This window comes from Colletes latitarsis, unplaced genomic scaffold, assembly GCF_051014445.1.
Source record: "Colletes latitarsis isolate SP2378_abdomen unplaced genomic scaffold, iyColLati1 scaffold0006, whole genome shotgun sequence".
Taxonomy (NCBI): Eukaryota; Metazoa; Arthropoda; class Insecta; order Hymenoptera; family Colletidae; genus Colletes; species Colletes latitarsis.
This window is the reverse complement of record NW_027488366.1, coordinates 25,533,949-25,544,158: the sequence shown is the minus strand read 5'-3', so window position 1 is coordinate 25,544,158 and position 10,210 is coordinate 25,533,949.

Here is a 10,210-nt window from a genome sequence, read left to right as displayed (position 1 = left end):
ATCATCTGACTCATACTTTCGCATTTTTTGCATTCTTGTTGGCCAGATCCGTGGTTATTTCTGGTTGTGATCACATAGTAATGTGGTACAAACCCGAATCAGTCAATTAAACCTGGTTGCGATTTATATTTTAGAGGATAACGGCGGTTATGTCTATGTTAGGTCTGGTATTTGCCATCACCTACCTCATACTTTCGCATGTTTTGCATTCTTGTTGGCCAGATCCTGGGCTTTTGTTGATTTGGGTCACGTAGTAACGTGGTACCACACCGAAAAAGTCAATTAAACCTGGTTCCGATTAATATTTTAGAAGATAACGCCGGTTATGTCTGGGTCAGGTCTGGTATTTGCCATCATCTGCCTCATACTTTCGCATGTTTTGCATTCTTTGTTGGCCAGATCCTGGGTTTTTCCGGTTTGGATCACGTTGTAATGTGGTACCACACTGAAATAGTCAATTAAGACTGGTTCCGATTAATATTTTAGAGAACAACGCCGGTTAGGTTTGTGTTAGGTCTGGTAGTTGCAATCATCTGCCTCATACTATCGCATTTTTCGCATACTTGTTGGCCAGATCCCGGGCACTTGCTGATTTGGATCACGTAGTAATGTGGTACCAAACCGAAACAGTCAATTGAAGCTGGCTTCGATCTATATTTTAGGAGGAAACACCGGTTATGCCTGGGTTAGGTCTGGTATTTGCCATCATCTACCTCATACTTTCGCATTTTATGCATTCTTGTTGGCCAGATCCGTGGTTATTTCTGGTTGTGATCACATAGTAATGTGGTACAAACCCGAATCAGTCAATTAAACCTGGTTGCGATTTATATTTTAGAGGATAACGGCGGTTATGTCTATGTTAGGTCTGGTATTTGCCATCACCTACCTCATACTTTCGCATGTTTTGCATTCTTGTTGGCCAGATCCTGGGCTTTTGTTGATTTGGGTCACGTAGTAACGTGGTACCACACCGAAGCAGTCAATTGAAGCTGGCTTCGATCAATATTTTAGGAGGAAACACCGGTTATGTCTGGGTTAGGTCTGGTATTTGCCATCATCTGACTCATACTTTCGCATTTTTTGCATTCTTGTTGGCCAGATCCTGGGTTTTTTACTGGTTAGGATCACGTACTAATGTGGTGCCACAATGAAATAGTCAATTCTACCTGTATTCGATCAATATTTTAGGGGATATCGCCGGTTAGGTATGGGCTCCGTCTGGTAATTGCAATTATCTTCCTCTTGCTTTCGCATTTTTCGCATACTTGTTGGCCAGATCCTGGGCTTTTTCTGATTTGTATCACGTATTAATGTGGTACCACACAGGTACAGTCAATTAATCCTGGTTCCGATTAATATTTTAGAGGATAACGCCGGTTATGTCTGGGTTAGGTCTGGTATTTGCCATCATCTAGCTCATACTTTCGCATTTTTCGCATACTTGAATGGCCAGAACCTGGGTTTTTTTAGATTGGATCACGTAGTAATGTGGCACCACACCGAAACAGTCAATTAAACCTGGTTCCGATTAATATTTTAGAGGATAACGCCGGTTATGTCTGGGTTAGGTCTGGTATTTGCAATCATCTGACTCACACTTTCGCATTTGTCGCATATTTGTTGTCTAGATCCTGGGTTTTTTCTGGATTGGATTACATAGTAATGTGGTACCACAACGAAACAGTCAACTAAACCTGGTTGCGATTAATAGTTTAGAGAATAACGCCGGTTACGTCTGCGTTAGGTCTGGTATTTGCAATCATCTGACTCACACTTTCGCATTTGTCGCATATTTGTTGTCTTGATCCTGGGTTTTTTCTGGATTGGATTACATAGTAATGTGGTACCACAACGAAACAGTCTACTAAACCTGGTTGCGATTAATAGTTTGGAGAATAACGCCGGTTACGTCTGCGTTAGGTCTGGTATTTGCAATTATCTGACTCATACATTCGCATTTTTCGCGTGCTTGTTGGCCAGATCCTGGGCTTTTGTTGATTTGGGTCACGTAGTAACGTGGTACCACACCGAAGCAGTCAATTAAACTTGGTTACGATTAATATTTTAGGGGGAAATACCGGTTATGTCTGGGTTAGTTCTCGTATTTGCAATCATCTGGCTCATACTTTCGCATTTTTCGCATAGTTGAATGGCCAGATCCTGGGCATTTTCTGACTTGGATCTCGTAGTAATGTGGTACTACACTGAGACTGACAATTATACCTGGTTAGACTTGAATGGCCAGATCCTGGGCTTTTTCTGATTCGGATCACGTAGTAATGTGGTACTACACTGAAACTGTCTATTAAACCTGGTTCCGATTAATATTTTAGAGGATAACGCCGGTTATGTCTGGGTTAGGTCTGGTATTTGCCATCATCTAGCTCATACTTTCGCATTTTTCGCATACTTGAATGGCCAGAACCAGGGCTTTTTTTAGATTGGATAACGTAGTAATGTGGCACCACACCGAAACAGTCAATTAAACCTGGTTCCGATTAATATTTTAGAGGATAACGCCGGTTACGTCTGGGTTAGGTCTGGTATTTGCCATCATCCAGCTCATACTTTCGCATTTTTCGAATACTTGTTGGCCAGATCCCGGGCTTCTCCTGATTTGGATCACGTAGTAATGTGGCACCACACAGAAACAGTCAATTAAACCTGGTTCCGATTAATATTTTAGAGAACAACGCCGGTTAGGTTTGTGTTAGGTCTGGTATTCGCAATCATCTGACTCATACATTCGCATTTTTCGCGTGCTTGTTGGCCAGATCCTGGGCTTTTGTTGATTTGGGTCACGTAGTAACGTGGTACCACACCGAAGCAGTCAATTGAAGCTGGCTTCGATCAATATTTTAGGAGGAAACACCGGTTATGTCTGGGTTAGGTCTGGTATTTGCCATCATCTGACTCATACTTTCGCATTTTTTGCATTCTTGTTGGCCAGATCCTGGGTTTTTTACTGGTTAGGATCACGTACTAATGTGGTGCCACAATGAAATAGTCAATTCTACCTGTATTCGATCAATATTTTAGGGGATATCGCCGGTTAGGGATGGGCTCCGTCTGGTAATTGCAATTATCTTCCTCTTGCTTTCGCATTTTTCGCATACTTGTTGGCCAGATCCTGGGCTTTTTCTGATTTGTATCACGTATTAATGTGGTACCACACAGGTACAGTCAATTAATCCTGGTTCCGATTAATATTTTAGAGGATAACGCCGGTTATGTCTGGGTTAGGTCTGGTATTTGCCATCATCTAGCTCATACTTTCGCATTTTTCGCATACTTGAATGGCCAGAACCTGGGTTTTTTTAGATTGGATCACGTAGTAATGTGGCACCACACCGAAACAGTCAATTAAACCTGGTTCCGATTAATATTTTAGAGGATAACGCCGGTTATGTCTGGGTTAGGTCTGGTATTTCCAATCATCTGACTCACACTTTCGCATTTGTCGCATATTTGTTGTCTAGATCCTGGGTTTTTTCTGGATTGGATTACATAGTAATGTGGTACCACAACGAAACAGTCAACTAAACCTGGTTGCGATTAATAGTTCAGAGAATAACGCCGGTTACGTCTGCGTTAGGTCTGGTATTTGCAATCATCTGACTCATACATTCGCATTTTTCGCGTGCTTGTTGGCCAGATCCTGGGCTTTTGTTGATTTGGGTCACGTAGTAACGTGGTACCACACCGAAGCAGTCAATTAAACTTGGTTACGATTAATATTTTAGGGGGAAATACCGGTTATGTCTGGGTTAGTTCTCGTATTTGCAATCATCTGGCTCATACTTTCGCATTTTTCGCATAGTTGAATGGCCAGATCCTAGGCATTTTCTGACTTGCATCTCGTAGTAATGTGGTACTACACTGAAACTGTCTATTAAACCTGGTTCCGATTAATATTTTAGAGGATAACGCCGATTATGTCTGGGTTAGGTCTGGTATTTGCCATCATCTAGCTCATACTTTCGCATTTTTCGCATACTTGAATGGCCAGAACCTGGGCTTTTTTTAGATTGGATAACGTAGTAATGTGGCACCACACCGAAACAGTCAATTAAACCTGGTTCCGATTAATATTTTAGAGGATAACGCCGGTTACGTCTGGGTTAGGTCTAGTATTTGCCATCTTCTAGCTCATACTTTCGCATTTTTCGCATACTTGTTGGACAGTTCCTGTGCTTTTGCTGATTTGGATCACGTAGTAATGTAGTATCACACTGAAGGGGTCAATTAAACCTGGTTCCGATTAATAGTTTAGAGGAAAACGCCGGTTATGTCTGGGTTAGTTCTCGTATTTGCGATCATCTGGCTCATACTTTCGCATTTTTCACATAGTTGAATGGCCAGATCCTGGGCTTTTTCTGATTTGGATCTCGTAGTAATGTGGTACTACACAGACAGACAACTATACCTGGTTCCGATTAATATTTTTGAGGATAACGCCGGTTACGTCTGGGTTAGGTCTGGTATTTGCCACCATCTAGCTCATACTTTCGCATTTTTCGCATACTTGAATGGCCAGAACCCGGGCTTTTTTTAGATTGGATCACGTAGTAATGTGGCACCACACCGAAACAGTCAATTAAGCCTGGTTCCGATTAATATTTTAGAGGATAACAGCGGTTATGTCTGGGTTAGGTCTGGTATTTGCCATCATCTCGCTCATACTTTCGCATTTTTCGTATACCTGTTGGCCAGATCCTTGGTTTTTTCTGGTTTTGATCACATAGTAATGTGGTACCACACCGAAACAGTCAATTAAACCTGGTTGCGTTTTATATTTTAGAGGATAACGGCGGTTATGTCTGGGTTAGGTCTGGTATTTGCCATCATCTAGCTCATACTTTCGCTTTTTTCGCATACTTGTTGGCCAGATCCTGGGCTTTTCCTGATTTGGATCACGTAGTAACGTGGTACCACACCGAAGCAGTCAATTAAACTTGGTTACGATTAATATTTTAGGGGGAAATACCGGTTATGTCTGGGTTAGTTCTCGTATTTGCCATCATCTGACTTATACTTTCGCATCTTTCGCATACCTATTGGCCAGATCCTTAGCTCTTGCTGATTTGGATCACGTAGTAATGTGGTACCACACTGAAATAGTCAATTAGAGCTGGTTTCGATCAATATTATAGGGGGAAACACCGGTTGTGTCTGTGTTAGGCCTGGTACTTGTAATCATCTGCCTCATACTTTCGCATGTTTTGCATTCTTGTTGGCCCGATCCTGGGTTTTTTCCGGTTTGGATCACGTTGTAATGTGGTACCACACTGAAATAGTCAATTAAGCCTGGTTCCGATTAATATTTTAGAGAACAACGACGGTTAGGTTTGTGTTAAGTATGGTATTTGCAGTCATCTGCCTCATACTATCGCATTTTTCGCATACTTGTTGGCCAGATCCTGGGCTTTTCCTGATTTGGGTCACGTAGTAACGTGGTACCACACCGAAGTAGTCAATTAAACTTGGTTACGATTAATATTTTAGGGGGAAACACCGGTTGTGTCTGGGTTAGGCCTGGTATTTGCCATCATCTACCTCATACTTTCGCATTTTTCGCATACTTGTTGGCGGATCCCGGGCTTTTCCTGATTTGGATCACGTAGTAACGTGGTACCACACCGAAGCAGTCAATTAAACTTGGTTACGATTAATATTTTAGGGGGAAATACCGGTTATGTCTGGGTTAGTTCTCGTATTTGCCATCATCTGACTCATACTTTCGCATTTTTCGCATACTTGTTGGCCAGATCCTGGACTCTTGCTGATTTGGATCACGTAGGAATGTGGTACCAAACCGTAACAGTCAATTAATGCTGGTTTCGGTCAATATTTTAGAGGTTCACGGCGGTTATGTCTGCGTTAGGTCTGGTATTTGCCATCATCTAGCTCATACTTTCGCATTTTTCGCATACTTGTTGGCCAGATCCTGGGCTTATGCTGATTTGGATCACGTAGTAATGTGCTACCACACCGAAGCAATCAACTAAACTTGGTTCCGATTAATATTTTAGAGCATAACGGCGGTTATGTCTTGGTTAGGTCTGGTATTTGCCATCATCTAGCTCATACTTTCGCATTTTTCGCATTCTTGTTGGCCAGATCCTAGGCTTTTGCTGATTTGGATCACGTAGAAATGTGGTACCACACCGAAACAGGCGATTAAACCTGGTTGCGATTAATATTTTTGAGGATAACACCGGTTAGGTCTGGGCTACGTCTGATAATTGCAATCATCATCCTCTTGCTTTCGCATTTCTCGCATACTTGTTGGCCAGATCCTGGGTTTTTTCTGATTTGGATTAGGCAGTAATGTGGTACCACACCGAACCAGTCAATTAAACCTGGTTCCGATTAATATTTTAGAGGATAACACCGGTTATGTCTGGGTTAGGTCTGGTATTTGCCATCATCTGACTCATACTTTCGCATTCTTCGCATACTTGTTGGCCAGATCATGGGTTTTTTCTGGTTTGGGTCACGTAGTAACGAGGTACCACACTGTAGCAGTCACTTAAACTTGGTTACGATTAATATTTTAGAGGATAACGGCGGTTATGTCTGGGTTAGGTCTGGTATTTGCCATCATCTACCTCATACTTTCGCATTTTTCGCATACTTGTTGGCCAGATCCTGGGCTTATGCTGATTTGGATCACGTAGTAATGTGCTACCACACCGAAGCAATCAACTAAACTTGGTTACGATTAATATTTTAGAGGATAACGCCGGTTATGTCTGGGTTAGGTCTGGTATTTCCAATCATCTGACTCACACTTTCGCATTTGTCGCATATTTGTTGTCTAGATCCTGGGTTTTTTCTGGATTGGATTACATAGTAATGTGGTACCACAACGAAACAGTCAACTAAACCTGGTTGCGATTAATAGTTTAGAGAATAACGCCGGTTACGTCTGCGTTAGGTCTGGTATTTGCAATCATCTGACTCATACATTCGCATTTTTCGCGTGCTTGTTGGCCAGATCCTGGGCTTTTGTTGATTTGGGTCACGTAGTAACGTGGTACCACACCGAAGCAGTCAATTAAACTTGGTTACGATTAATATTTTAGGGGGAAATACCGGTTATGTCTGGGTTAGTTCTCGTATTTGCAATCATCTGGCTCATACTTTCGCATTTTTCGCATAGTTGAATGGCCAGATCCTAGGCATTTTCTGACTTGGATCTCGTAGTAATGTGGTACTACACTGAAACTGTCTATTAAACCTGGTTCCGATTAATATTTTAGAGGATAACGCCGATTATGTCTGGGTTAGGTCTGGTATTTGCCATCATCTAGCTCATACTTTCGCATTTTTCGCATACTTGAATGGCCAGAACCCGCGCTTTTTTTAGATTGGATCACGTAGTAATGTGGCACCACACCGAAACAGTCAATTAAGCCTGGTTCCGATTAATATTTTAGAGGATAACAGCGGTTATGTCTGGGTTGGGTCTGGTATTTGCCATCATCTAGCTCATACTTTCGCATTTTTCGCATACTTGAATGGCCAGAACCCGCGCTTTTTTTAGATTGGATCACGTAGTAATGTGGCACCACACCGAAACAGTCAATTAAGCCTGGTTCCGATTAATATTTTAGAGGATAACAGCGGTTATGTCTGGGTTGGGTCTGGTATTTGCCATCATCTCGCTCATACTTTCGCATTTTTCGTATACCTGTTGGCCAGATCCTTGGTTTTTTCTGGTTTTGATCACATAGTAATGTGGTACCACACCGAAACAGTCAATTAAACCTGGTTGCGTTTTATATTTTAGAGGATAACGGCGGTTATGTCTGGGTTAGGTCTGGTATTTGCCATCATCTAGCTCATACTTTCGCTTTTTTCGCATACTTGTTGGCCAGATCCTGGGCTTTTCCTGATTTGGATCACGTAGTAACGTGGTACCACACCGAAGCAGTCAATTAAACTTGGTTACGATTAATATTTTAGGGGGAAATACCGGTTATGTCTGGGTTAGTTCTCGTATTTGCCATCATCTGACTTATACTTTCGCATCTTTCGCATACCTATTGGCCAGATCCTTAGCTCTTGCTGATTTGGATCACGTAGTAATGTGGTACCACACTGAAATAGTCAATTAGAGCTGGTTTCGATCAATATTATAGGGGGAAACACCGGTTGTGTCTGTGTTAGGCCTGGTACTTGTAATCATCTGCCTCATACTTTCGCATGTTTTGCATTCTTGTTGGCCCGATCCTGGGTTTTTTCCGGTTTGGATCACGTTGTAATGTGGTACCACACTGAAATAGTCAATTAAGCCTGGTTCCGATTAATATTTTAGAGAACAACGACGGTTAGGTTTGTGTTAAGTCTGGTATTTGCAGTCATCTGCCTCATACTATCGCATTTTTCGCATACTTGTTGGCCAGATCCTGGGCTTTTCCTGATTTGGGTCACGTAGTAACGTGGTACCACACCGAAGTAGTCAATTAAACTTGGTTACGATTAATATTTTAGGGGGAAACACCGGTTGTGTCTGGGTTAGGCCTGGTATTTGCCATCATCTACCTCATACTTTCGCATTTTTCGCATACTTGTTGGCGGATCCCGGGCTTTTCCTGATTTGGATCACGTAGTAACGTGGTACCACACCGAAGCAGTCAATTAAACTTGGTTACGATTAATATTTTAGGGGGAAATACCGGTTATGTCTGGGTTAGGTCTGGTATTTGCCATCATCTAGCTCATACTTTCGCATTTTTCGCATACTTGTTGGCCAGATCCTGGGCTTATGCTGATTTGGATCACGTAGTAATGTGCTACCACACCGAAGCAATCAACTAAACTTGGTTCCGATTAATATTTTAGAGGATAACGGCGGTTATGTCTTGGTTAGGTCTGGTATTTGCCATCATCTAGCTCATACTTTCGCATTTTTGGCATTCTTGTTGGCCAGATCCTAGGCTTTTGCTGATTTGGATCACGTAGAAATGTGGTACCACACCGAAACAGGCGATTAAACCTGGTTGCGATTAATATTTTTGAGGATAACACCGGTTAGGTCTGGGCTACGTCTGATAATTGCAATCATCATCCTCTTGCTTTCGCATTTCTCGCATACTTGTTGGCCAGATCCTGGGTTTTTTCTGATTTGGATTAGGCAGTAATGTGGTACCACACCGAACCAGTCAATTAAACCTGGTTCCGATTAATATTTTAGAGGATAACACCGGTTATGTCTGGGTTAGGTCTGGTATTTGCCATCATCTGACTCATACTTTCGCATTCTTCGCATACTTGTTGGCCAGATCATGGGTTTTTTCTGGTTTGGGTCACGTAGTAACGAGGTACCACACTGTAGCAGTCAATTAAACTTGGTTACGATTAATATTTTAGAGGATAACGGCGGTTATGTCTGGGTTAGGTCTGGTATTTGCCATCATCTACCTCATACTTTCGCATTTTTCGCATACTTGTTGGCCAGATCCTGGGCTTATGCTGATTTGGATCACGTAGTAATGTGCTACCACACCGAAGCAATCAACTAAACTTGGTTACGATTAATATTTTAGAGGATAACGGCGGTTATGTCTTGGTTAGGTCTGGTATTTGCCATCATCTAGCTCATACTTTCGCATTTTTCGCATTCTTGTTGGCCAGATCCTAGGCTTTTGCTGATTTGGATCACGTAGAAATGTGGTACCACACGGAAACAGGCGATTAAACCTGGTCGCGATTAATATTTTTGAGGATAACGCCAGTTATGTCTGGGTTAGGTCTGCTATTTGCCATCATGTAGCTCATACTTTCGCATTTTTCGCATACTTGTTGGCCAGATCCTGGGCTTTTTCTGATTTGGATTACGCAGTAATATGGTACCACACCGAACCAGTCAATTAAACCTGGTTCTGATTAATATTTTAGAGGATAACGCCGGTTATGTCTGGGTTAGTTCTAGTATTTGCAATCATCTGGCTCATACTTTCGCATTATTCGCTTACCTGTTGGCCAGATCCTGGGTTCTTTCTTGTTTGGGTCACGTAGTAACGGGGTACCACACTGTAGCAGTCAATTAAACTTGGTTCCGATTAATATTTTAGAGGATAACGCCGGTTATGACTGGGTTAGGCCTGCTATTTGCCGCCACCTAGCTCATACTTTCGCATTTTTCGCATACTTGTTGGCCAGTTCCTGGGATTTTGCTTTTTTGGATCACGTAGTAATG